This window comes from Xenopus laevis, chromosome 8L (assembly GCF_017654675.1).
Source record: "Xenopus laevis strain J_2021 chromosome 8L, Xenopus_laevis_v10.1, whole genome shotgun sequence".
NCBI classification, from domain to species: domain Eukaryota; kingdom Metazoa; phylum Chordata; class Amphibia; order Anura; family Pipidae; genus Xenopus; species Xenopus laevis.
Window position 1 is genome coordinate 102,293,219 of NC_054385.1, and position 26,717 is coordinate 102,319,935.

General features: G+C 37.5%; 2 protein-coding genes across 3 annotated transcripts in view; one reads left to right on the forward strand and one right to left on the reverse strand.

Moving 5' to 3' along the window:
* chrm5.L (cholinergic receptor, muscarinic 5 L homeolog) overlaps positions 1 to 25,803 on the reverse strand; it is a 105,791-nt gene extending 79,988 nt beyond the window's left edge. For both annotated transcript variants that reach the window (XM_018231162.2, XM_041573335.1), the window contains exon 1: positions 25,341 to 25,803. The gene's annotated coding sequence lies outside the window, so the exon portion shown is untranslated. The remainder of the gene's footprint in view (positions 1 to 25,340) is intronic.
* The window catches only part of aven.L (apoptosis, caspase activation inhibitor L homeolog), a 199,242-nt gene that overhangs the window by 58,481 nt on the left and 114,044 nt on the right, over positions 1 to 26,717 (forward strand).

Consider the following 26,717-nt stretch of genomic DNA (forward strand, 5'->3'; position numbering starts at 1 on the left):
TTTGGGAGTGGACCAGAACTCTGGTAAGTATCCCTTACATAATGAAAGTGAATTGCTCTTTAAGCTGCAAGTGTGCGTTCTCCCAAGAGACCTGCGTATCTTAAATAATTACAATTGTATCTTTGCTTAACTTACGGTAAATTGGTACAAAAGTATCTTAAGTGCAGCTGCTGACTGTTCTGGGCTGTCTGCCAAAAAGCCTCTTATTTTAATTAAGTTTCAGAAGCTTTGTATCGTTTTCTGGTGTCTGTTGCAGGAGATCAAAGAAAAACTTGGGACATTTCAATAGGAAACCTGGGGCTGTGGGCTGAGCTGTCAAAATCTGGACTGTCCCGCAGAAAACGAGACAGTTGGTAGGTATGCATTGTGTATGCGTTCTGTAATAAGAAACATGCAAAACCCAAAGTAAGGAGAACAAATTATATTTGCTTAAACCTCAAAAACAAGACAGCAGTCACTCTCCGGTATAGTCACATCTGATGTACTGCAAGCAGTTATTAGCCATTAAGTGCCAAATACATTTATGTTCTAAATCAAAGCACTATTAATAGAGGCTACAGAAAGAATGCCCATTAGGGAGATTATCCATCCTTTGAGTGCTCAGTCATCTGAAGATTAGTGTTTAGACTGCGGGATGACAGATATGCCAGCTCTGCATGGTGACGGTATTTTCTGCATGTATATACTGTCTGTGGTCCTTTACTTATTGCTACTGTCACATGTTGTGTTATTGGCATCTGTATCTCTGTGAAAAACCATAAAGGATTTGTACAAAATAATTTGTTTGGTTCTTTCTGAAGTAGAAACTAGAAGGTCTATCCCTATACATATTCATATGAAGTAAGCCGCTGCTAGAACAAAAAGCAAGCAATAATAAATATAGGATTTGCTTACGGTCAGGGGCTACACTGGATTAAATTGATTTATCTTCTCTGGTGGCTTCCCTCAATTTTTTTCATACTGCCCTTTAGGAATATCTTCTCTAATCTTGTTTATTTTAGGTAACTCTTTGTGACCTTTGCTGGGCAATAGATATGTCCCTTATCATTTATTTTTTAGTTATGTTTTTTTTTGCTGTCATCCCAGGTATTTGCCCCAGCCAGCTATTTAGGATTAAAGCCATTAGTTATGCTCTTATGCTGCCTAGGTCCCATTGATGAACAAGGCATGCTGTTTCCTTGCATTGAGTGAACAGTTTTTCCAGTCAACCTGCTTCCTAGAGGGATTAGCCATTGGTACTGCCTACTCAACTCCAATAAAAGATTTATTGGTTAATAAATGCAAATCTCCTTTTTCTTTATCACATTGGCATGTATCATAAGTGATGTTGAGAATCTGCATGTGATAATACAGAACTGATTTTCTTTTACATTGTTATAAATGAAAGGCATTTGTTTAAAGCAGTGATCCCCAACCAGTAGCTCATGAGCAACATGTTGCTCTCCAAACCCTTGGGTGTTGCTCCCAGTGGCCTCAAAACAGTTGTTTTTTTAATTCCAGGCTTGGAGGCAAGTGTTGGTTGTATAAAAAGTGTTGGTTTTGTATAAAAACCAGATGTACTGCCAAACAGAGCCTCAATGTAGGCTGACAGTCCACATAGGTGCTACCAAATGGCCAATCACAGCACTTATTTGGCACCCCAAAAACATTTTTCATGCTGGTATTGCTCCCCAACTCCTTTTACTTCTGCATTTTTTTCTCCTTTTTTTTAAGTAATATATAATGTACTTGCCTGTTTGCTTCAGAAAGACAACTTAAGTTTATATAAATAAGCTGCTCCGTAGCCATGGGGGCAGCCATTCAAGCTGGAAAAAATGGAGAAAAGGCCCAGGTTTACATAACAGATGAGCTCTGTAGAATACAATGGGAACTTTTCTGTTATCAACTACTGTATGTAAACTGCCTTTTCTGTCTGCCCCCATGACTACACAGCAGCTTGTTTATATAAACTATAGCAGTGTATTACTAGTGCAGGACAACAGTACATCATATTTTACTTACTTAAAAACACTTTCATTTTTTGGTATTTCTGTTCCTTTAACTTCCTCTACTGCGTAGCAAAATGAAACTGTTTCTTGGCATATATTTTAACTTCAATTTGAATATCCGCATATATAAAGTAATGGCACGCATGATATTTTGTCACCTGCTCACTGCTGCTGTCGAATGATAAAATGTTACGTGCCAGGACATAATTTCATGCTGGCAAGAAAATGCCCGTGTGCCATAAGCATTAAAAGACCTCTATTCGCTTTGGTTGGGACTAGCAAAATATTGATGTATTTGTATTATAAGATAATTAATGTAGCTCTTTAATTACTAGCTCTAGTACCAATTACCAATCCTTATCAATTAGGAGACAAATTCCTTTCACACACACACAGTCAATATCTATTTGTATGTATGTATTTATATATAGATAGATAGATAGATATATTTATTTATAAATAAATCACTAATCTAATATATTTTTAGCAGCAACATGCACTTTGGCAATTAAAATATATACACATTTTGACTGCTTTTTGTTTGGCTGGAAGACAAAAATAAAGAAATCCCCAGCCTATCAAAACATGGCCCTGCCCCCAAGCACAAAGCTACTCTCAAACTGTGTTGAAGATCTACAGAAAGATTAGCAATACTAGGGTTTATATAGGCATCCTAATAAAACTTCCTTTAAGCTTGTAAAAATAAACTGTTAAACTTGCTGACATTTGTCTCTAATTTAGAAAATCCCATAGGAATGAATAGAGAGTGGGTGAGTGTTTTTTTAATAAATGCTTTTACATTTTGATAAATCTGCCATAGTCAGCTACAAGTCTGAAACACTAGAGAGAAAGGAAAATAAAACCAAATCTTAAATATTGAAAATACAGGTATGGGACCTGTTATCCAGAATGCTCGGGACCTGGGGTTTTCCAGATAATGGATTTTTCCGTAATATGGGTCTTCATGCCTTAAGTCTACTAGAAATTCATTTAAACATTAAGTAAACCCAATAGGCTGGTTTTTCTTCCAATAAGGATTAATTATATCTTAGTTTGGATCAAGTACAAGGTACTGTTTTATTATTACAGAGAAAAAGGAAATCATTTTTAAAAATTTGGATTATTTGGATAAAATGGAGTCCGTAATTCAGAGCTTTCTGGATATCAGGTTTCCGGATAAGGGATCCTATACCTGTACAATCAAAACTATTAGTACAAAAGCAAAAAATATTTTTTTTTATCATAAAACATCTTACCTGAAAATACTCATTTATCAAATTTCAGATGTGATGTTTGGTTGATTCACGTCGGCAAACACCACTGTGTTGAATTGGCTGATAATGCTTTGGGTGCTGTTTACTGTAACTGTTTTAAATCCACTCTGGGGAAGGGGATGATTTGGAAAATTATCCTTCACAATTAAACAATATGTTTAGAAAATAAATAGTTGCATTTTTAACCAATGTCAGTACTTTAACATGTGGTATGCATTGGTATACTTGTGTTTGTTTGATTCTGTATACACAAAAGGGCATACTTTAAAAAACTGAATTTTAATTTGTGAAACAACTCGGTGGAAAAATGTGAATATATGAGCCTGTATTTTCTTAAACCTCAAATAGACAGAAATGAATAAAGATAAGAAAAAGGGGAAAAGCTGGTGAGTAGTTCCTATAGAAGTTGCCTCAAGCATTATTTATCTATTTTCACAGTTTATTAAAACATTCAAGATTTTTAGCCTCATGGAAAATACATGGAACTTTACTTCAACTTAACAGTGCTGGTTCAAGTAGTATTGCTGCCTGAGAAAACACTACTTAGCCTGGCACCCTGTCAGCCTGCCCCCATGCCTGGTCACACCTGCAACTCTCACATCATTGTTGCCATTGCTATCCCTCCCAGCTGTCACTAAAGGTGGCTGTACACGGGTCGATAAAAGCTGCAGACAGAGCAAGTCGACAGACGACAGCTTATTGGCCGGTGTATGGGGCCCTCTGATTTCCCCCAAAAGATATGTAGCTGTGTCTTTGATGCAGTCCCCACACTGACCACCTGCATTCCTGCTGTTGTGATCCAATCTTTGGGCCCTGGGGCATAAATGTGGGTATACCAGGGCAAGATCCTCTCATTTGGCATTGGCAACCTCTCCACATGCACATGTATGGCCATCTTTACTCCCTTCCCTAATTTCCCTCCCGCTGGTCAGTTCATCTTTAATCCAATCAAAAATGGGCCACCTCAACTGCACTCTATGCACATGTCTACCTTGCCCGTCCCTTGTTTCGGCCCTGCAAATGATTGAATTTAAAGGAACAGTTCAGTGTAAATATAAAAACTGGGTAAATAGGCTGTGCAAAATTAAAAAAATGTTTCTGATATAGTTAGTTAGCCAAAAACGTAATGTATCAAGGCTGGAGTGACTGGATGTCTAACATAACAGAACAGATCATTACTTCCTGCTTTTCAGCTCTCTAACTCTGAGTTAGTCAGCGACTTGAAGGGGGAACCAGCAGAAACCAAGAGAGCTGCAAAGCAGATAGTAGTGTTCTGGCTAATATGTTAGACATCCAGTTACTCCAGCCTTTATACATTACATTTTTGGCTAACTAACTATATTAGATTTTTTTTTATTTTTGCACAGCCTATCTATTTACCTAGTTTTTATTTTTACGCTGAACAATTCCTTTAACTGTTGCAAATCGAAAGCCAGTACAAAAGGAGGGTAAGATAAAAAAAAATCCACTTATTATAGTGTACACTCTATTCAGATGCAACTATATTTAAGCCATTGTGCGCTCAGGCTACACCATATTGCATGTATTGTGAACCTGCAGTGAATGTCCTTGAACAGAGCACACATATCTATTCTGTGAGGCATGAGCATCACTTTATCTGCATCAGTGGCTGAAAGAAGCAGAACCAGAATCTAGACCCTTGGGAATCGGAGAACTGTGTACATGAACACAATTGTGCATTCAACCTCAATAGCCTTCTGTAACCCACTGTCTACTGTAATAACTGGAAAATTGTTTTAAGAAGGATTAGCAATCTAATCATAAGGTGGGGATCCAAGCTCACTGCTACCAAAGAAGAAGCAAATCAAAGTCAAAAATCAAAACGTTTGTTAAAATAGGAGGCTGTTGGAAATGGCAGCCATATTTTCTAGATAATATTTCCCATATATGAAGAATTCTGGAAATGTAAGTTTCTATTTGAAAAAAAAAAATCTGTCTTCATAGGTACCAGTCATTTCTAGAATGCAAATTAAGAACTCTGGACTAGATTACTATTGTATTTTTCACAAGTAAATAGTAGATTTTTGCAGCGCAAATTTTAAAAATAACTTAGTCATGTTATAGATAAGGACACTTCCTAATGCTGAATTCTTGTGTTGTGTAATAACTGACTAACACCCGTATCTTCGTTTTGCTTGACAGCATAGAACTATCCTGTGAACTGTAGAGGCCTCTTTGCTAATTAGACTTGGGCATTGTGGTCAACGCTAACAATGAAGGCAAGTTGTCCAAGGTGTTTACTTTTACATGAGTATTTGAATTTTTTTCCACATGAACAACTGAAAGCAAACAGAAGACCGCTAAGAATTCATGCTTTCGCAATTGTATTTTTTTTTTTTTACTTATTTGGTACAGAATTGAGCAGGATAGTTCAGAATTTGACTCAATGTAGTTTGACAGCTGTAGAAAGCCATAGGTAATAACAATGGGTAGGGTGAATAGTTAGCCTTTAATTACGTCTCTGATTTAAACTTATTCTGAGACCCAATCAGAATTTTTGTGACCCTGGACAAGTCACTTAATCTCCTGGTATACCAACATACTTAGTGTTCCCTTTTGAGAGCATATATTATACAGTATAGTCATTGTTTCCAAAAGAGGCCTTCAATTTGTAGATGATACTTGTGGAATTCTTGCTGCAGGGTGTTGTGGAAACAATGCAGGGCATTATAAACAAGTTTGCCTTTGTATGGGGGCATTAGCGGTATATTGATTGCGTGTGTGTACATATAGATATTGATATATATATATATATATATATATATATATATATATATATATATATATATATATATATATATATATATATATATATATATATATATATACCGGTATATAAATGTGTGTGTGTGTGCGCATATGTATGTATACAATATATATTGTAACTATACTTTTTTTTATGTGTATTGTAATTTTATACTTACTTATACTTGTTATTGTAATGACCTCCTGTTTCTTCTACTAATTTATATTGTTCTGCTGTACAGTGCTTTTGCCCTCAAAGATCGCTATACAAATAAAAATATACATAAACAGTATATGAAAGTGACCAAGCGCCTGTCATGCACATAAATCCTCTATAGTGTAATTTCTGAATTACGTTCTCTGTTTTGTAAGTTCTGTATTACAGCCATGCACAATTTAATGCAATTATTTTGAAGGAGCACCTATACAAAACGCACAAGTCCCGGTAAAGCCGCATGGGGATTGGATTAGATAGAGGGTAACATTTGAACTTCAGCCTATCCAATTCCCATGTGGGACTAGCAGTACAGAAAGCTGTGTACAGGAAAGAAGATCCCGAAACGCCTGCCCTCTTTACCCTGATGCTTCTACTCACTGGCAGGAGCAGGGTCAGTACGTGCAATACAGCCGGGCCCCCCTTAACACTCAAAACCCTCAGGGCCCAGTACAACGGTCCCATCTGTCTTCCCCCCCATGGTGGCCCCGCCTTGGATAAAACAGGTGGTAGCAAGGAAGCCTATTTTAGAAGTGATTTTGGCATTGTTGCTGTTAGGGAGTGTCAGTGGTTCATTTCTCAAACTGTAAATAATTACACTGGGTTTATTGGAAAAAAAAATGCTTAAAAAACTCCATTAAAACAATGAGTACTGCTGCAGTACTGGAACACTACAGCAGTGCTTCAGTCATTATTCATACTCATAAATTTATAGATTTATTATCGATCTGTAGCAGAGTCTCTAAACCTTTACTGATTGCATTATGGTCATTTACCAAAACTTTTTATACCCGAGAAACTACCATTATGCTTCCTTTACTTCCAAGCATTTCTTCCATTTCCAAAGTTGAAATCGCTGTTCCTCTTATGAGGCATAAACGACATCTTGTTCATTGGAACTTCTGAGAAAGTAAATTATATTAGGGCACATTGTGCACATTGTATTTTATCATACAGTATAAACCCTGTTAGCAGCTTCTTTGTTCCGAGTATAAGGCCCGTTTTCACCAACTTTCCTTTTTGCTCTTTCCCTTTATTCATTTTGCTTTAAATACATTTTTTTACAAAATATTTTTGGGACCATATCTAAGGTGAGGTGAGGCCAGAGATTTGTAAACCAATTAGACTTTCTTCCCTTGAGTCTTTATCTGAATTTTGCACACCATAGACTTCTCTTATCTACAATAACTCACAAATCTTTCTTCATTAAGGATTCATCTAATGCAGTCCCATTAAATGTATATTCTTCTTACTGTCTTGGTTTTGATCCTCAGTTATCTAGTTATGCGAAAACAGTTTCCAAGGGCCTTTGCTTCTCTACTGAAACTTAGATCTCCTTTTAATAGCATATAATTTACTTTTGTAAAATCATATTCACTCTAACCTTTATCTATGCCCATTCTTAAGAAAAGCCATTACATTTATATAACATGCTCCTAAACTTACACCATAACTGATTTTGGTTTATAATATTGCTCAGTATATATTGCTGAACTGTATTAGCTGAAACAAACATGCTATTGATGTCAGGTTTCCTTTGCATGCTGCTAAAGAAAACCTTTTAAACCTTTGATTTAGTAAATGTATGTAAAGTGTTGTTTTGCATTCTAAGCCAATTATTGGTATTTTTATTTTGTAGTGCAGCTTGGGAGTTGTATTTCAATGAAAGCTTAGTATCTCAACTGCACTGCAAGAATAGGTTATTATACATTTATAATACAAAAAAGCCATGAATATCTTATTATAAATTATATCCTTATAAACGGTGAGTAATGATGTCATAAGTTATAAACTGACTCACATGACTCACTAAAACTTGTGTATTATAATAATTAAAAAATGAGGATATTAGAAGTTACCTTGGAGTTCCATGACTTGTATAAAAATACTCGGCCTTCAACCACGTGCTTTTATATGGACATTGAACTCCTCAGTAACTTATAATATCCTAATAATACACACAAGCTATGAATATCTTGTAAATTATATCCTTATAAACGGTGAGTTGGGATGTCATCAGTTATAAACGGTGAGTTCTGATGTCATTTCTGTCACATGACTCACTGAAACTTGTGTATTATAATAAATAAAGTACCCCTAGTTGTAAAATATGAGGATATTAGAAGTTACCTTGGAGTTCCATGACCTGTATAAAAACACTCGCCCTTCGGCCTTGTGCTTTTATATGGTCATGAAACTCCTCGGTTACTTATAATATCCTTATAATTTACATGAGGGGGTACTTTATATAATGCAAAATACAAGGATTTTAGAAGTCACCTCATGGAACTCCTCGTTAACTAACATATATTACATTAAGGGGTACTTTATTCACTATATAGCTATTATTGCTGGATTTTAAATGAGTGAACCACACCTTTTTGTGACAGAAGTAACCATAAACACGCTCAATACAGGATCATTTATTTACAGGTTTTTAAACAAAAAGTATAAGTTACATCATTATAGTTATCAACACATAATGGTAAAGTGCCCACATTCTCCATAGCGCTGTATAATAGAAGCATGTATACATGCAAATACTAACTAATATAGAAGTTAAAGAAGGCTCCCTTTCATAATGGCCTCCAATCCAAAAGCATTTTATGCAACATAGCTTTAGGTACGTTACTGTTACAAAAGTTTTTGTTGCTAAAATACACTGCAAATAGTGCTACACATTTATGTGTGCTTTGTCATACATCACTTGTGTTGTACCTGTGGCTTGGAAGTGTGGGTTGCTTAAATTAAGTTTGGCCTTCCAATTTAACAAGATTATTGTTGGTCTCATTTCTTGGAGATGCAAGAACACCAACTGTTTTTTGCATATTTGAGTTGGTATGTTGGGAATAAGTACAGTGCATGACAAAAAAACAAACTTATGTTTTTAGAAAGATTCACTGATACAATGGTTTTATGGTGAGCAATGTACTGTTTACTACCAACCTGGAACCATATGCCACCCTAACAAACTCTACTTTCTCCCCAGTTACAGTATAAGAGAAAACTATTAAAGGAGAACTAAAGCCTAAATAAAGAAGTAGAATAGAAATGTGCAGTAAAGATCTATGTCTCCAAAGATGCCCCAGTAGCTCCTCATTTTCTTTTCTGCTGATTCACTGCACATGCTCTGTGCTGCTGTCACTTACTGAGCTTAGGGACCCACTCACAATATACAGTACACATAGAATATAAGCGTTACAAGATAAGGCTGATTAGTAATTAATACAGATAATTAGGAAACAAGAGTCAATTTGCGAAACTACGAAAAATTTGAATAATGAAACTGAGCTGTCAAGGGCAGTGTGTTCATGATCTCCTGGGGTGGTGATGTATATGTTGCATAGCCCCCATTTGACCATTTAAAAAGTTTTTACGATCAGTTACTATTAAACTCTCGAGTGTTTTTGGGGAACATACTTGGGAACCACAGCTCATATTATCAGTGGTGTAACTAGGAAGGGCCAGGACCCCCTTTCCAAAAAAATAAAAATGAATCTTGTCACTTCCCCCCTGCTCACTCAGCCAACCTATGGGGCAAATGAATGTAAAAAAACCCAGAGCAGTGCTAGAATGTTTTCATAGGCTTCACCCGACTTGGTACAACTTGGTAATCAATTTGAATCAAGTCAAAATGTTAACGACTACAAACTATTCCTTTAAGTAAAATGTCTATTAAAGGAGAAACAATCCCCTTGTTAAAAAAAACCCCACCCTACATAGGGTAGGGTTTTTTTTAATAAGGAGTTTGTTTCTCCTTTAAAGGGGACCCGTCACCCAAAGAAATTATTCAAAATTCTATTTTATCACATTAGTCAAGCAAAATTAACTTTAAATAGACTATATAAATTATTTGACTCTTGTTTCCTTCAGTCTGGGAATTCAAAATAGCAAGCAGGCAGCAGCCATTTTGTGGACACTGTTATTAAGACAAGACTTGCATCATCTCAGAATCTTGTTTGTGCACCAGAATGGGGGACCCAATGTCCGTTCCCATGCCCTGGCTACACAATTAAATGTTAAAGAGAACTGGGGGAATATGTGGAGAGCAGTGACATCTAAGAAGTGCTGAAAAGAAAGTGAAAGTAATTGTCTGCCCCGCCTCTATGCCTAAGGCATAGAGGAGGGGCAGACAATATTTGATTGACAGCGTAGATTTTTAAATGAGCTTACAACAGCTATGAATGCTTTAATAAGAAATAGAAATTGGATTTCATGTTTAATTTGAAAAGGACTTTTATTATACAGATTTTTGTGTCTGGATGACAGGTCCACTTTAAGAGTGGCAATTAAAAAATAATGATAATATTTCTAAAATATCTCAGTACCCTACCTGAATGGTTTTCTTTTACAAACTTCTATTGTTAAATCTTTTACTTACTCTTTTACTGTATGAGTTTTGATTTAAGGAATGAATATAGCCATTCTTTAGTATAGTAAGGGGTAATTTCCAAGAACATCATTGTAAAGGCAAGCGCTATACCTTTGTCCTATTTTTGGGATCACAAGGCTCGTTTGTGCAAAGATCTCATTTTTCAAAAGCTTTTCCTTTCATGATAGATTAAAGCTCAGTTCACAGGGGCTCAGCTGGATGCAGCATCCTACAGGAAAAGGTTTAACTCATCCAATTGGGAAAGCGGTCAGAACTTTAATATTACGCCTGGCTACTGTGTGGGCTAATCCAAATATGTCTGGTACATTAGGATGGATGTTTCCACAATGCCTGAAAGTCATTTTATTTTTTCTTTCCTTTCCTTAAAATTTCATTTTGCTCTTTTAACAGCCCTGAACAAATACCCATGCATGCCGGTTGCAATTTATTAGAATTGTCAGCACAGAATTGCCTTTAGCAGGTGTGTGATTTGCTCCTTCTCTGGCCATCAACGTGTTAATTAAACCTGCCACTTTCGCATTGTTTAACGGCAAAGAGAAAAAAGAAGCCACTGTGAAAACTCTGCTTTTCTGTTTTTCCAAAGCTGTGAGTGCAAATTGAAGTCTTTCTCCTTTCTAAACAGAGGAACATGGTATTTTTACAAAGAGGTCATCTAAAAATGCCAGAGGGAGGACAGAGATATCAATCGGTAATTTACAGGACAATAGGATTGAAGACCTATGTGTTTGCAGATATTTCAGTTGGTGTTTTGGAGTGTTATCAGCGATCATTTGTTCAAACAGACTTTTTTACTATTCAGACCAATGTATCAACCAATTCTCGGCCCCTACGCTTGCCGCAGCCTACCATTTTGATTGCACCTGGGGCCACTTATTCAACCTGGGTGCAGGCACATAGAACGGTCTTTGGCACAAATATGGAATCAGCCTGATTCATCTCGTCTTCTACAATGTTGACTATCCAGTGTCACAGCTGGCACTGTAGAATGTACTCTTTGTTGCAGGCATTTATAAATGTCATTCCCCCATATGTAATATAAGGCACTAAGTTTGCCCAGGTGCAGTAACCCATGACAACCAATAAGATTCTTTCATTTAAACAGGTGACAAGTACATGCTACCTGCTGATTGGTTGCTATGGGTTATAGCCCCTGGGCAAACTTAGTGCCTTTTATTACATAACTCCATTTGTCTTTTATCCTACTTCCAAATATCCACTGTTAGCCATTTTCTGTTAAGTATGTTCAGAATTTTATAGAGATCTTATGCCATCCAACTCAGAGTTATGTTGTAATTTTACACTATGTTCAGTATAGAGACTAAAGTTTTGGGGTCTATGTCCGTTCTTTAAGAGTCACAATGCCAAACAATCTAGCCAGTGAAGCCAGTTAGGGAACCACTTAAAGGAGAACTAAACCCTAAAGTTAAAAAAAAACCCCTACCCCCCTACCCTACATAGACCCCACCCTCCCTCCTCCCCCCAGCCTAAGTATTACCCCGGGGATTCAGGCATCGGAGTTCACAGACGCCCTCTTCAGACACTTCTGAGACCGGCACTTCGGCAATTTTCGTGAGTTTTTGTGAATGCGCAGTTGTCGCGAAACAGCATGCACCACCACACCAGTCTCATTCTGAAGACTTCCGAAGAGAAGAAGATGGCGTCCGTGAACTCAGATGCCTGATTCTACACTGAGGGGTAATTAAAATGTTAGAGACATTTGCCTGGGGTAACACTTAGGCTGGAGGGAGGGGTTCTATGTAGCGTAAGGGGGTAGGGTTTTTTTTAACTTTAGGGTTGATTTCTCCTTTAAAGAATTCTCAGATGGTTCCCCTTTCATAACTGGTTTTATTGTATACAATGACTAGTCTATTTAGCAACAAAGAGTTGGAGAAATTTCTCTAACAATCACCGCAGAGGGCTAGTGAATATTGTGTCTTTAAGTCATTGCTTAGTTAAATTCTTTAATATTTTACAGCTTTGTACAGGTATGGAATCTGGATTCCCATTATCCAGAAAGCTCCGAATCACAGAAAGGCCATCTCCCATAGGCTCCATTTTATCCAAATAATCCAAAATATTAAAAAGGATTTCGTTTTTCTCTGTAATAATAAAACAGTACCTTGTACTTGATCCAAACTGAGATATAATTAATCCTTATTGGAATCAAAACCAGCCTATTGGGTTTATGTAATGTTTACATGATTTTCTAGTAGATTTAAGGTATTAAGATACAAATTACAGAAAGATCCGTTATCTGCAAAGCCCCAGGTCCAGAGCATTCTGGATAACAGATCCTATACCTGTACAGGAAAGAGGCGTGAAAGATGAATTGTAGGAAACACTACTGCCAGACATTTGCTTTCTATGCTTTTGTATTGTTTTTTTTACAGTACTGGCATGTTACTCAGGGCTGTACAGCTTTGCAAAGTCCTTGTGGTAAGACTTCAGGAAATGATGGGTTGTTTTCCAGCAGAGTATTTTTAGTTTTTATTCTGGTTCATTAAAGGTATCACTCTCTTCGGTATTTGCCAAGTCAGACAGGAAAGTTGTCCCACTGGATAGCTGCAGTAGTTGCGGTACACAAGGGACTGTGACTGGAATGTTCACATCTTAATGAGTTTCCCTGTTCACTGTCATTTTCTAACCTTATGATTCCTGAAATGTGTTTGTATTATTCCCAGTGAAAGAACATCTTCTTCTTCTTACATTATAAAAGATAAGTATCACCTGCCAATCTGCTGAGCTTAAATTCTTCCTACGTGCTCTTTTCATGGCAGTGACTTTGGGGCTGTAACCAAATTTTAAAATTAAATGAGAACCTTTTTTAGCTTTGGCATTAAGCAGAGTTAACGTATGCCGTTAGCTCCTCTGTTTCGTTGTTTCCTTCCAGTCTGGAAAGGTTTAAAGTTGTAGCCTTTCCATCTGTGCACCTGTTTGAGTGGAAATGCATACAGTGTAGGATTTAGGAACTGGCAGTAATTAATCATCATCTAAAAAAACCTAATTAAAATGAATGGTACAGAGGCAGTGACATCATGTTGTGTTATCTGCATAATGGGTTTGGGAAGATTTGCATAGTGTTTCTGAACATTAAGCACTGAACCATTTCGAACAGTCACAGTCTTTTGGAAACCCCTTTGTCTGAAGGAAAGTGTAAGGGCACCTAGGTAATTAAAGATGGGGGTTATCACCATCATGGTAGCTGTGTTACTAGTGTCACCTAATTGATTATGTGTGTCATTACTGAAAGCTAATTGGTTAGCAGGTTTTTATGGCTTTTTTCACAATGCTTTAATTAGACGAGGTCAGGAATCAGGGATGTTTTTTGTTACAGTATATATATATATATATATATATATATATATATATATATATATATATATATATATATATATATATACACATGTGTATACGTGTTCTGCTTAATTCCAGTGGAGTGTCTGAAAGTACCTTTGGCACTGGGGTAATACAAACTTGTCTGGAATTAGAGAAGAGTAAGGTTCCTTGGAAACCCACAGTAGCTCTTCTCTAAAGGTAACTGGGTCCAGGGCAAACCAGCCTATGAAGGATTCCATTGTTTGTATACATTAGAGTTCTCCAACCTCCAGATATTTAAAGGAACAGTAACACCAAGCAGCCATTTAATGCTGAAAAAAGAGAAAAGGTACAAGATACACAACTGATAACGGATAAGTATACAATGGGATACTTCAAACCATGGGTGCCCAAAAGGTAGTTTGGGATCTACCAGTAGACCTTTAGGGTTGGGGCAGACGGGCATGTTCGGGGAGATTTAGTCGCCTGGCGACTAATCGCCTCTTCTGCGAGGCGACAATCTCCCCGAACTGCCTTCCGTCTGCTTGAATAAAGAATCTGCCTGCGCTAATACACTCGAGTAGCTTCGATTTCCAAAGTCACCCGAAGTGGAAGCTTCGGAAATCGAAGCGCCGCGAGTGCATTAGCGCAGGCGATTCTTCATTCAAGCAGATGGAAGGCAGTTCGGGGGAGACTGTCACCACGCAGAAAAGCCGATTAGTCGCCAGGTGACTAAATCTCCCCGAATCTGCCCGTCTGCCCCAACCCTTAGCTGGTGATCAATAGATCTCAAGACAATGTCAACAAACAGCTTGTCTAAATCACCCTCCTGTTTCATGCTTTTCATTAAAATTTATTTATGTTAAAGTTACATAAAAGTTGTTAAATACAGTAATATAAATTCTCTCATAAATCAATATAAAATCAAAGTAATTTTTTCCATGGAACAGAATGCTAACAATGCTTTTATGGATGTAGATCATAATGGGACGACATTGTTAAAAGTAGTAAAGTATGGGCTCCCCTGCTTCAGGCCCTCTTCTGTAATCTACTGTGTATCCTGTGCTTGAATGGCTGCCTACATGGCAGTTTGTAGTCTTTCTGAAGCAAACACAGCAGTTTTACCAGTGCAGGTTGTTACTGTTCCTTGAAACTCCAATTTAAGTTTTAACCTGGCCAAAGATTGACTGCCAACTTTGCCACTCCGACCTCTGTACAAGGCCAAAACGATAACATTCCCAAAGGGTATCTGACCAATGCTCATTTTGATATCAGTAAGTAATGCAGGAAACTTTTTTGTGCAGAAGAATCCATACTAGAGGCAGTTGTCCTCTGGTGTCCCAAATAGGCAAAGATCAACCATCGACCTTACTAAATGAATACATCTATGCCCTATTGTTCTTTTTATAGGAACTATTATGGCTACCTTAAATCATGCTATAAAACCCCTCTGTTTTTCTTACTTGCTCTTTACCCTTCATACTGTTATCCTACTTTCAACTGCTACTGGGAAGACCCATCCTCTATTCCTCTTCCCTATAACTATGCAGCACATGCAAAATAGGTCCTGTATCTACCCTCTGCCTTTGTCTAAAGCCCTTGTAGTCCATGGACACCAGAAAATACAGTTTCATGCTGAATTTTACATGTGCCATAGAATGTAAATGCTATGGTGTCAGGGGTTTGACTCCAAAGAACTTTTCTGGTTATACTTTGATCTATTGCTCTGTGTTTGCTGCTAAAACACCATACTGCATAGGATTAAAGAATCTAAGCATCACAAGGGTTAACTCCGCAAATATTGTTTAATTGAATTTAGCCATGTCTGCACTGTTTTTTTTCCTCTTAATATTTTCTTTTGCCTGGTACGCTCTCTGTGAAGCTATAATCTAACACCACTGCTAACCACAAGACTCGCCATTCCTTCCCCTGGAGGGTCAGCTCAGTGGAGAATTATTGTTCATAACAGACGATAAACATTGTTTTCTTCCCAAGTCCATATCTATTTTCAGGAACCTTCTCTTTATTTTAAACCCTGCAACCCTAGCAGAGAATTGGTAATGGATGCGTCAGACTGCAGGATCTCAGAGGGAGGGCATATCTGCTGCCTGTGAGGGGTCATCCTCCAATTCCTGCCGAACAAACATTATTCCACAGCGGTGAAGCAAAGAACCAGGCCTTTTTAATAAGTAGTATCACTAGGAACATGAAATGTAGAGAACACAGATAAAATTAACTGCATTCATTATAAAGTGCAAGCATAGGCACTAAATGTCATGCATTATCTCCTCCCTGGTGGCTAGCACGCCAATACTTTCACACAGAGGAAAAGTCATTTGGGAGCAAGTTTCCTTTTAATAAGGTAATAAAATCCTTATTAATTTGACTAGAAATGTTGGATGTTTCATTTTCTTTTACTCATGATAAGTATTAACTACTGGCTTTATGTTCATGGCTAGCTTCTTGGGGAACAATACTTAAGCACGAGATGAATCTTGGACGTCACAAAATTTTGCCTAATTTATTTATTTTCTGTGGTGACCACCTAAAGAGAGAGACCTTTTCCCAAACAAAAAAAAAAGTTTTTATCACACTTGCTATCCTTGCTCTTGTTTTGCCATCCCTGTTGCAAATATCACAAATCCGTTATGGATTCTGCTGAGCTGTTACTGTTAAAGGAGAACTAAACACTAAAAATGAATGTGGCTAAAAATGCCATATTTTATATACTGATCTTATTGCACCAGCCTAAATTTTCAGCAGCAATGATCCAGGATTTCAAACCTGTCACAGGGGGTCACTATCTTGGAAAGTGTCTGCAACACTCACATTCTCAGTGGGCTCTGAGCAGCTGTTGAGAAGCTATGATTAGAGGTCGTCGCAAATTATCAAGCAGAAAATGATGTTGGTCTGTAATATAAGCTGATGCTACAGGGCTGGTTATTTAATTCTGATGCTAGTTGCACTGTGCTGCCATGTAGTAATGATCTGCATTAATTACAAATCAGCCATGTATTGTGACGTTTATATGATATATATATATATACAGTATATTGTGAGTAAGTAAGTGACAGCAGCACAGAGCATGTGCAGTGACTCAGCAGAAAAGAATATGGAAAGCTACTGGGGCATCTTCAAAAGGCACAGATCTTTACTACTAAAGAGCTGTGGTTGCCTTGGTCTCCTTCAGAAACCCAAAACATAATGTACAAAATTTCTAGCCTAAGTTTTAGTTATCCTTTAAGCCACAGTAAAATGACCTACAAGTATCATACTTTTGGCACAACTAAATCATTCACCTTTCATGTTATTCCTATCAACAGTGTTTTCGCTCATCTCACTCGCATTACTGTGCATGTTCAACAAATAGGCGTTGCTAATCTTTGATGTTACATTTAACCTTTTTTAATCACCAAAATCCACTCCAGCATTTTTGTTGTTGCTACAATGCCTTCCCTACGTAATGCTTGAAGAATACCTGTTACTGTAAGTGACTGCTCATTGTTCCATAAGGCATTTTGCATTACAGGAGACCCGAAGCCACATGCAACGAGTCTTTAGAGTCTTCTGTTGCCACATTTGTGCATCTGGGTATTCCTAATGTAGGGACTTGTTAAACCTAGTGATCATTACCACATGTTTGCTGTGCCAGATTTCAGCATCATTAGATTGTTTGAGGTCAATTCATTGACTCCAGTAATGTGTTTGCTTTATCAGATTATACTGTGCTAGTAGAAGATGTGAAGAGCATTTGCATCAGAAAAGGATGCTATCATTATATGTTTTTACAATCCATTTTAACTGTACACAGACTCCCAGGGAACTTTCATTCCCCATATAAGTCTACTCTGATAAGGGACGGAATTGCTGTTTTGCATTCTGTGAAGCTTCTAATGTGCTATTTTCAACTAAAGATGCTGACTCCTGCAGCAATGTAAGAGACTTCCCAGCCTAAGTGTGTACTTGTTTTTTTGTTAAGGGTAGGATTAATCAAGCTCAAAATGCACCACATATAGTTGGTACTGTATGTCACAGATATACCTGGGAACATTAACCCGTTTGGGTAGTTTAAAGCCAGCTTTACAGATAAGTAATTTTAAACAGCAGCATATAAAAATATACGTAAATGGATTAATTATAATTATAATATATATATATATTTATATTATAATAAAATGAAGCCACTTCAAAATACAGTATATTGCATGGCTTGCTTTCAGGGATATAGCACCTCTGTTAATTGGCATATATATATATTTACATCATATTTGGTTTAAATTCTCTCTGCAATTATCTTAAGCACTTTACATGTTATCCTGTATACATTTTGACATGCACATATTACACTTCGATGCTCCTCCAGTAAATTAATATGTTAGTGGATAAGTGCTCATAGCTGCTGTGCTCTGCTTTCAATTGCACACATTGTACTTACAATAAACGTTCATAAATACTTGAGAAACATAATTCATATATATAGACAATAAAAAAATCAATCCTTAAAAGGTCTGTCAGTTTATATAAAGCTTTAGTTTTTACGAAACACTAAAAATGGGAAAAAGAGAGGGAGAGTTTGTATACTCTGTGTCAAAGAAAAACAAATTCAAGTGCATCAAAATATAAATAGAGAGGTGATAATATTAGAAAAAGACTGGAGAATGTAGTGGCATCAGATAATAGAGACTAAAGCTGGCCATAGACGCAACAATCCGATCTTACGAATCGTGGATTAGTACGATTTTCGGACCATGTGTGGAAAGTCCCGACTTTTTTCGTCCGGCGGAGATCAGTTGTTTGGTCAATCGGACAGGTTAGAAAATTTCTGTCGGCTGCCGATAATATCTCTGCGTGTATTGCCGATCGTACGATTTTCAGTGGGAGACTGTCACTAGCTTTGGTTGGACATAGATATCGTACGATTGCTGTCAGGGGCAGAACATTGCTGATCTGTTCTTATTTGATCGGAATGGTAAGACTTTGATCTGAATGGTTAGTGGAGGGTCGGGAGATGGGAAAGTCTGATCGTATGTTGATTCGTATGATCGGATCTTTGCGTCTATGTCCAGCTTTATGGTATGAGTAGCAATGAATCTGGTTGATGAAGTGATTAGTGCAATATTGCTTCTTTACTTTTAGGAGCATGAGAACACCCAGCAAGCTTCTCTTTCTGTTGGGTGGAATCCACTTACGTCACAGTATGGAATATATACGTCTCCTCCCCTTCTGCCATAAATCTATAACCAACCCATCTCACTAACCCGCTCTCACCCAATAGGTTGCTCTTAGAAAGTCATAAATAAACATACAGTAAATATATATATATATATATATATATATATATATATATATATATATATATATATATGAAGGATCCAAATTCTATTATTGAATCAAACTTGATAAGAATTTATTTTATGCCATATCACTTTGATATGGTATGAAATAAAGAGTCTTCACAAGTTGTATTGAAGAATGGAGTGCTGGTAATTCATGCTGTAATTTACCTATTTGACTTCAGCACTCACAGAAGATTTAGTTTGATTTACTCATCGGGGGGCCAAGTAGATTGATATTGTTCTGTAGTGAATTTGACTCAACATTGTCAGACTGACTGTGAATTTTAACAGTGAAAGTGCTCAGAAAAAATGAAGGCGCATTGCTCTTTAAACTGTGAGTCTAAGTTCTCCCAAGAGACCTGCTTATCTTAGATTGTTACAAAAGTATCTTTTTCTGGCTGTTCAGTGCAGGAGATAAAAGAAATAGTCGGGGGACAATTTCAGTAAAAATCCGGGACTGCTGTTGAACTGTAAAAATCGGGACATTTGGGAGGTATGATTTTTATAATAAGAGTCTGCGTTATTTCACTATTTGAAGGAAGACGGTAAACCTAAATCTTGAGCTAAATTGCTTCACATGTTGCCTTATCTTTTTCTCTGCAATACAATTCAGAGCAGCACCATAATATTGATTGTCATTTTTAAAAATGGCACATATTTCATTTTGATCATTCAATATTTTCATTTGACTGGTGTCCTGTCCTGGATTCCTGAGCAAGATTCTTCCAAGAGAGGTTTTGATGTGCAGGAAGATGGCATTGCTGTCTACCCATGCACCGTTTCACATTCGATTTCTCTTCACACGTTACCAAATGGAAAGTTGAAAAAAAAAATCATGTTTGGGACTGCTTTGTAACGAGGCTTATAGTGCACTGCCGTCAGCAAGCCAATGGTAAGAAGCAAGCTGCAGTGATGATAGTGGAACACCTACTGCAAATAATGGCACCCCCAGGGGATAAATGCTAAAGCAGATTTCTGTTGTCACTTTTTCCCTGTTGAAATATGACAGTTCAGTACATATTGTGGGAGTCCCCTGAGAGTTAAAATAAATCCCACCGTAAGGGTTTGCTATGATCCCAGTGCTCTTTTTGAATTTTCCAACTATTGAAGTAGTGGAGGATGAACAGGCTGAGAAATCGGATTCCCCATCCATCATGTAATATAACTAACAAGCAGTCTGGTTCCCACAGTCCCTGGGTGACAGGAGCTGCAAGTATATCTTAATTTGGCTATGTGCATGATGTCTAACAAGCAGTAAATATAATCCCTAAATACTGACGAAACAGCAATTCACAAATAAACACTTGTTTAATCCATACACCTCTCTTATAACAGTCTTTCAAAAGCTTGCAGTTGATTTTAGATTTTACTGACTGATATAAACATGCCCATAAAATATTTTTGATAAGTTGCCTGGCAAGCAGCACATATGTAAATCATTTAACTTCCAGTACTAGGTGAGAGAACCTACCGCATCAATTCCTCTTGGGTAACATAAAAACGACATGCTCTTCTGTGCTAATGCTTTCAAGTATAGGATATGTGCGTAAAACACAGACGCATCTTACAGTGACGCCAGTACTTGAGCAACAAACGGTCTTTGTAGTGATTGTTTAGTCCAGGGTCTTGCACTGACTCAACATGAGATAGCAAGAGATCATCTCATGCATAATGCATTATATATATATATATATATATATATATATATATATATATATATATATATATATATATATATATATATATATATATATATATATATATATATATATATATATGAGCCTATGATTAAGGGTACAAACCCGAAACGCGTTAGGCGGTGTAAAGCAGCCTTTTTCCTAATAAATCCATCCAGAAGTGCTGTCTGTCTGCTGAGTTTTTGTTATATATATATATATATATATATATATATATATATATATATATATATATATATATATATATATATATATATATATAATCATGTTGTAGAACCGGCACTCACCCTCGATCAATCAGGTCCCGGGTGCTTCTTCAAGAGAAAGCATATAGAATAGTTAAGAGCACTCACGGGTATTGTGATAAACAGTTTTTATTGGAGTATTACAATCTACCCCACATCAACGCGTTTCGGTTCTCTCCGAACCGTCGTCAGGATGCATCGTTGATGTGGGATAGATTGTAATACTCCAATAAAAACTGTTTATCACAATACCCCGTGAGTGCTCTTAACTATTCTATATATATATATATATATATATATATATATAACTATAACACTTCCGGCACTCATATATAAGCAGGCAATTCATAGGGTCAGAAATGAAATCCCTACTCGCAGGACTTATGATGAAATAAGTGTACCACAAATAAACACACTTATTTCATCATAAGTCTTACAAGTGTGTGGATTCCCTATATACAGGCATGGGACCTATTATCCTGGATGTTCAGGACCTGGTGTATTCTGAATAAGGGATCTTTCTGTAATTTGGATCAACATACTTTAAGTCAACTAAAAAAATTATGTAAACATTAAATAAACCCAATAGGATTATTTTGCCTCCAATAAGGATTCATTATATCTTAATTTGTACAGGTATGGGATCCGTTATCCGGAAACCCGTTATCCAGAAAGCTCCAAATTACGGAATGCCCTTCTCCCATACACTCCATTATAATAAAATAATCCAAATTTTTCAAAATGATTTCCCTTTTTCTCTGTAATAATAAAACAGTAGCTTGTACTTGATCCAAACTAAGTTATAATTAATTCTTATTGGAAGCTAAACCAGTTTATTTGGTTTATTTAATGTTTACATGATTTTCTAGTAGACTTAAGGTATGACGATCCAAATTATGGTTTATTAAGATCCCTTATCCGGAAAACCCCAGGTCCTGAGCATTCTGGATAATGGGTCCCATACCTGTACAAGGTACTGTTTTATTATCTCAGAGAAAAAGGAAACCATTTATAGAAATCTGAATTATTTATTTAAAAATTAAGACTATGGCCTTCATGTAATTCAGAGCTTTCTTGTTTTTTGGTAATTTCTAAATTTCAACCAACCACTGAATGGTTGAGAAAACTGTGACTCATATCAAATGAGCAGCTGAAGAACCACAGGTTGGAACCTGTCATTTAATCTGTAGCCAAATCTTTGCAAACAAAGACTTCGCCTGCTTGCAAGAGTAAATATTCACAGGCTGAGGTAGAAAGCATGTAACCAAGCCTGAAAGTTCTCTGTGCAGTATGCACTAGTAAAGCAACATATGGCAAAAATGCACAACTAGAAGCCTGCAATTGTTGTTGAACTGCATCAGCCATCATTCTTCTCCCAGCTAAATGTCTTTCAGGGAGTCCAGGGACCATCAATAAACATATGGGATATTGTTGGCAGGTATAGCAGAGAACTTCATTATGTTACAAATGGGTTGACCACACACTGAAGCATTAGTGAAGGACATCCCAGAGTTTTTCCGGGGTTGACCCAGAGATTATGTACTGGTTATCTTTGGCCATATGGATGTTGCCTAGAAGGCTGCCCAGAGTCCTGGTTTCAGGACTCAGGACTCAGATATGGCTAGAAGGTTAGGGACAGGTATAACTAATCTATCATGTGTAGTAGCTGACAGATTGGTGCCCCAACATATAGATAGAGAAAGGTTAGTACAACTGCATGCACCCAGCTGCTAAGGTCACAGCTTTTCCCTTGTGCTTGTGAGGTCGTACCGCTTCAAGTTGGGAATATCTCATGATTTGGTGAGCAGCGCCTCAGGGTGTTACCCAGGAATAAGAAGGAGGAGTGCCCTTTTTTGGTAATGAGGTGACTGACCTTGATAGGTGACTTGAATTGTGTATTGCTGAAAGGTGTAACTTGACTCACAGGCATGGAGAAAATGCTTAAGGCAGTAATGTTAGATTAAGGAAACTGTTGTGGAGAAATAGTAGGTGATGGGATACAAGCAGATGAGGAGAAACTGCTGGGACAGATTATTTTGTCCCAGCTAGCAGCAGAAACTTTCTCAATTTATTTATGAACAAAAATAGCACTTAACACTTCCCAGTTATAGTCTGTTAGGCTCTTGGCACAAAGGACGCGTATTCTGCCCAAATCTGCCTTGTTGCTGCTGTTTGTGTCAGGAAAATGCCATTGAAACTAATGACAGGTTCTTTACCCAGATTCATTCGCTTCTCCACCTAAGAGTACACCCTGTGTCTTCCCCTTTAACATTTTGAATTCAGCATGTTATACATATCCTTCTCTTTGGGACAGGTGTGCTTGTTAAACACACCAATTGCAGGTCTGCCTCAGTAAATACAGAAATCCCCTCCCAATTATCGAGGATCCACAATATGAACATCATTTAAGAATATTGTAGAGGGAAGGGGGATTAATCATGTTACATATACAAAGCAAAAGTATGAACCAACACAGTAAGAGTTTTTCTGTTTCACAGGTGAAAATACAGGTATGGGATCGGTTACCTGGAAACCTGTTATCCAGAAAGCTCTGAATTAAGGAGACATAGACTCCATTTTATCCAAATAATCCAAATTCTTACATTTGTTTCTCTGTAGTAATAAAACAGTACACTGTACTTGATCCAAGCTAAGATATCATTAATCCTTATTGGAAGTAAAATCAGCCTATTGGATTTATTTGATGTTTACATGATTTTTCAGTAGACGTAAGTTCTGAAGATCCAAATTATGGAAAGATTCAGTATCCGGAAAACCCAAGGTCCCAAGCATTGTAGATAACAGGTCCCATACCTGTACTACACAGCATATTTAGTACACAGCACTCAGTCACACATTAACGTCACATCTACATTCCCCCGGGAAGCCTCTCTGGGTCAGATTCAGAGCATTGCCTCTGCCAGGCAGCAGTGTCATAGCTTTTCTGTATGGGGCATTACTAGAGAAGCTGGCATCAGACACACATATGCTTTTTTTTTTCATTGGAATTAAAACAAGTGTTCATCAAAATATTAATCAAAAATGCATAGAATAAGTAAAGCTCACTCCTCCCTACCCACACCAGATTTTCTGTCCTGAGAAGGGGTATGTGATGTAGTAAGGAAAGTGTTACTCAAAACCGTGGTAGGGACACATCCACAATATACTAGTTAAACAGATTTAAAGGATTTAACCACTCTGGAGTACCTATTTGGCACCTTGAGGCAGTAGTTGTTTTACAATTCAAGGAACGCTGGCATAGGGCTGCTGCCTTTCAGTACAGAACAACACCTGGACAATCAGCAACCTACTTCTGCTCCATTTAATCACACCTAGCTTAACCTCGCCACAGAATCTGAAAAACTGCATAGAAGAAGCCCAGATGAATAGCCATATTGTAACTTAATATTTGTTTACTAGATGCAATCATTTGCCAATTATTTCTGTTTGTTATACCTAATTTTTCACTCGGCAAAGCCGCATTCAACATCCATTTCCCTCCTTTAAGTTATCCTTGTATCTCTTCTGAAACAATGATGCCCTCAATTTTAGAGAAAAAGAAACCAACCCCTGCCCGTGTTTTCCGATTTCAAATAAGCTTGCAGCAATTTATTTGCCTATATGAACCAAAGGATTTAGCCTGCTGATTCGTTTTAAATCAGTTTTATGTGCAAGCTTAGCACTCTGTGTCCCTGTTTTATTCACAATATATGTGTGTGTTTAAGAGAAAAGGAAACTTACCCTGAAGCATGAGGTTTGCAGTTCATTAGTCTTGCAGCTGACATCCAGACCGACGAAGTGGCAGTTAGGCAGAGCGCGCTTACAATGACTCTGGCATGCTTGCACTGTGCTCCCTGTCTCCTCAGCATCTCAGAGCTGCATCTTCTTTTGTTGCTTATATTTTTGTGCCGAGTTTACTGCCAGGTACGTTGTGAATGTGTGTGTGTGCTCACCTCTGTGTAAGGGGGAACCTCTGCTTTAGCATTGCATTATCACTCCCAAGGACACACAGATGTGTATGTGTGACAAAAAAAGAACCACTGACCCCACATAATCCTGTTCAACACATATTAAAAATGCATTAAACGCATACCACTTCTAAGGTTGCTTACCTTGGCTTTAATGTCAAAATTCCGGTTCACGGTGGATAAAATCGATAGCAGTTCCAGCAAGGATTTGGTTATAAGGACAGAATGAATTCAGCACAAGACTGGGATCATTGTCACATTTCTGCCTACAGTTCTCTTTAAACTTTTCCCACATTCTTCAGGAATTCACTCGGTTTTTTTTTTTTTTTCTTCTGCGTTACTGATGTGCACCTTTTTCCTCTTTCCGTTTCTTTTTTATAAAGTGCAAGGAGTGCAGACAGTCGTGTCCCTGCAAAAAGGCTATAGTCCAGTCAGCTTGCCAGTGCCTCTGGAAAGCACTGACAAGGGAATGGGAGAAGCTATTCACAATGAACATTCAATGACAGGCAGCCGTTTCCATACATAATAAAAGCACTAATTACTTTTCCTGATGGACAGCATTGCGGAATCAAGCAGCTGATAGGTGCTCCGTGATTGAACAGCCTTTCATGACATGAATCCACCAGGAATCTGCAGCTTTCCCATGCCACCAGGTAGACAGAGTACGAGTCAATTTGACACCCACTCGAGTGTGATTTTGTTAGCTGAGGTGGAGGGAGGGTCATATGCAAGCTTGCTTCAAACCAAAGCGATCTGTAGCCTGCCAGATGCACAATAATGCTTGCAACATTCACACTTGCAACCACTATTCTTTATATTAAAACAAGCTTTGGGGTGGTGTTTGTGTTTATATAGACAAACGTGCCATTCGCAGCTTGAAGTGTAGTAAAAGAGCTTATTGGTTTCTGGGAGCTTGTTTTATAAGAGGGTAAAGCAGGTTCCTAGTCTTCTCCTGTGGCTTCATTAACATAAACATTTGTAAAAGGAGGCTGGAAGGTGGCGTGTATCTGGAACACTTCTTTGTTTTCGAAAATTGTTAAATATCCATGAGCTTTGATCAGATCACAGTTGCATTTTCCCGTAGATCAATGCTGTAGAAGTTTTTGATCATTAGGGAAATGCACTCAGAGATTTGCAGAAAATTAGACTGGGAAATGGAACGATACGTTGAATCTGATGCCTTTTTCTAAATTAGAGAGTGGAATGCCTGAGAAATAATGTTTAATGTCTATCCATATACAGCAGCCTTTACTCGTGCAGTCTGTCTGTCTTTCTGTTTTGTAATCTAAGACTTTAGCTGTCACACATACCAAGGACTTATTGAATTGAAATAAGGTTTATTATATCATGACAGAGCGGGTCAACTGTGTTTTCGATACAATATTAGCACCAAACAGCATAGGAAGACGTTTCACTGTAAAAGGAATCACGGATACTTACCCTTAGCAGCATGGGGTCCTGACTCTTAGGCACAGAATCCCTGCTGTAGGTTTGATATATAGATGGATTTTTATGAATACA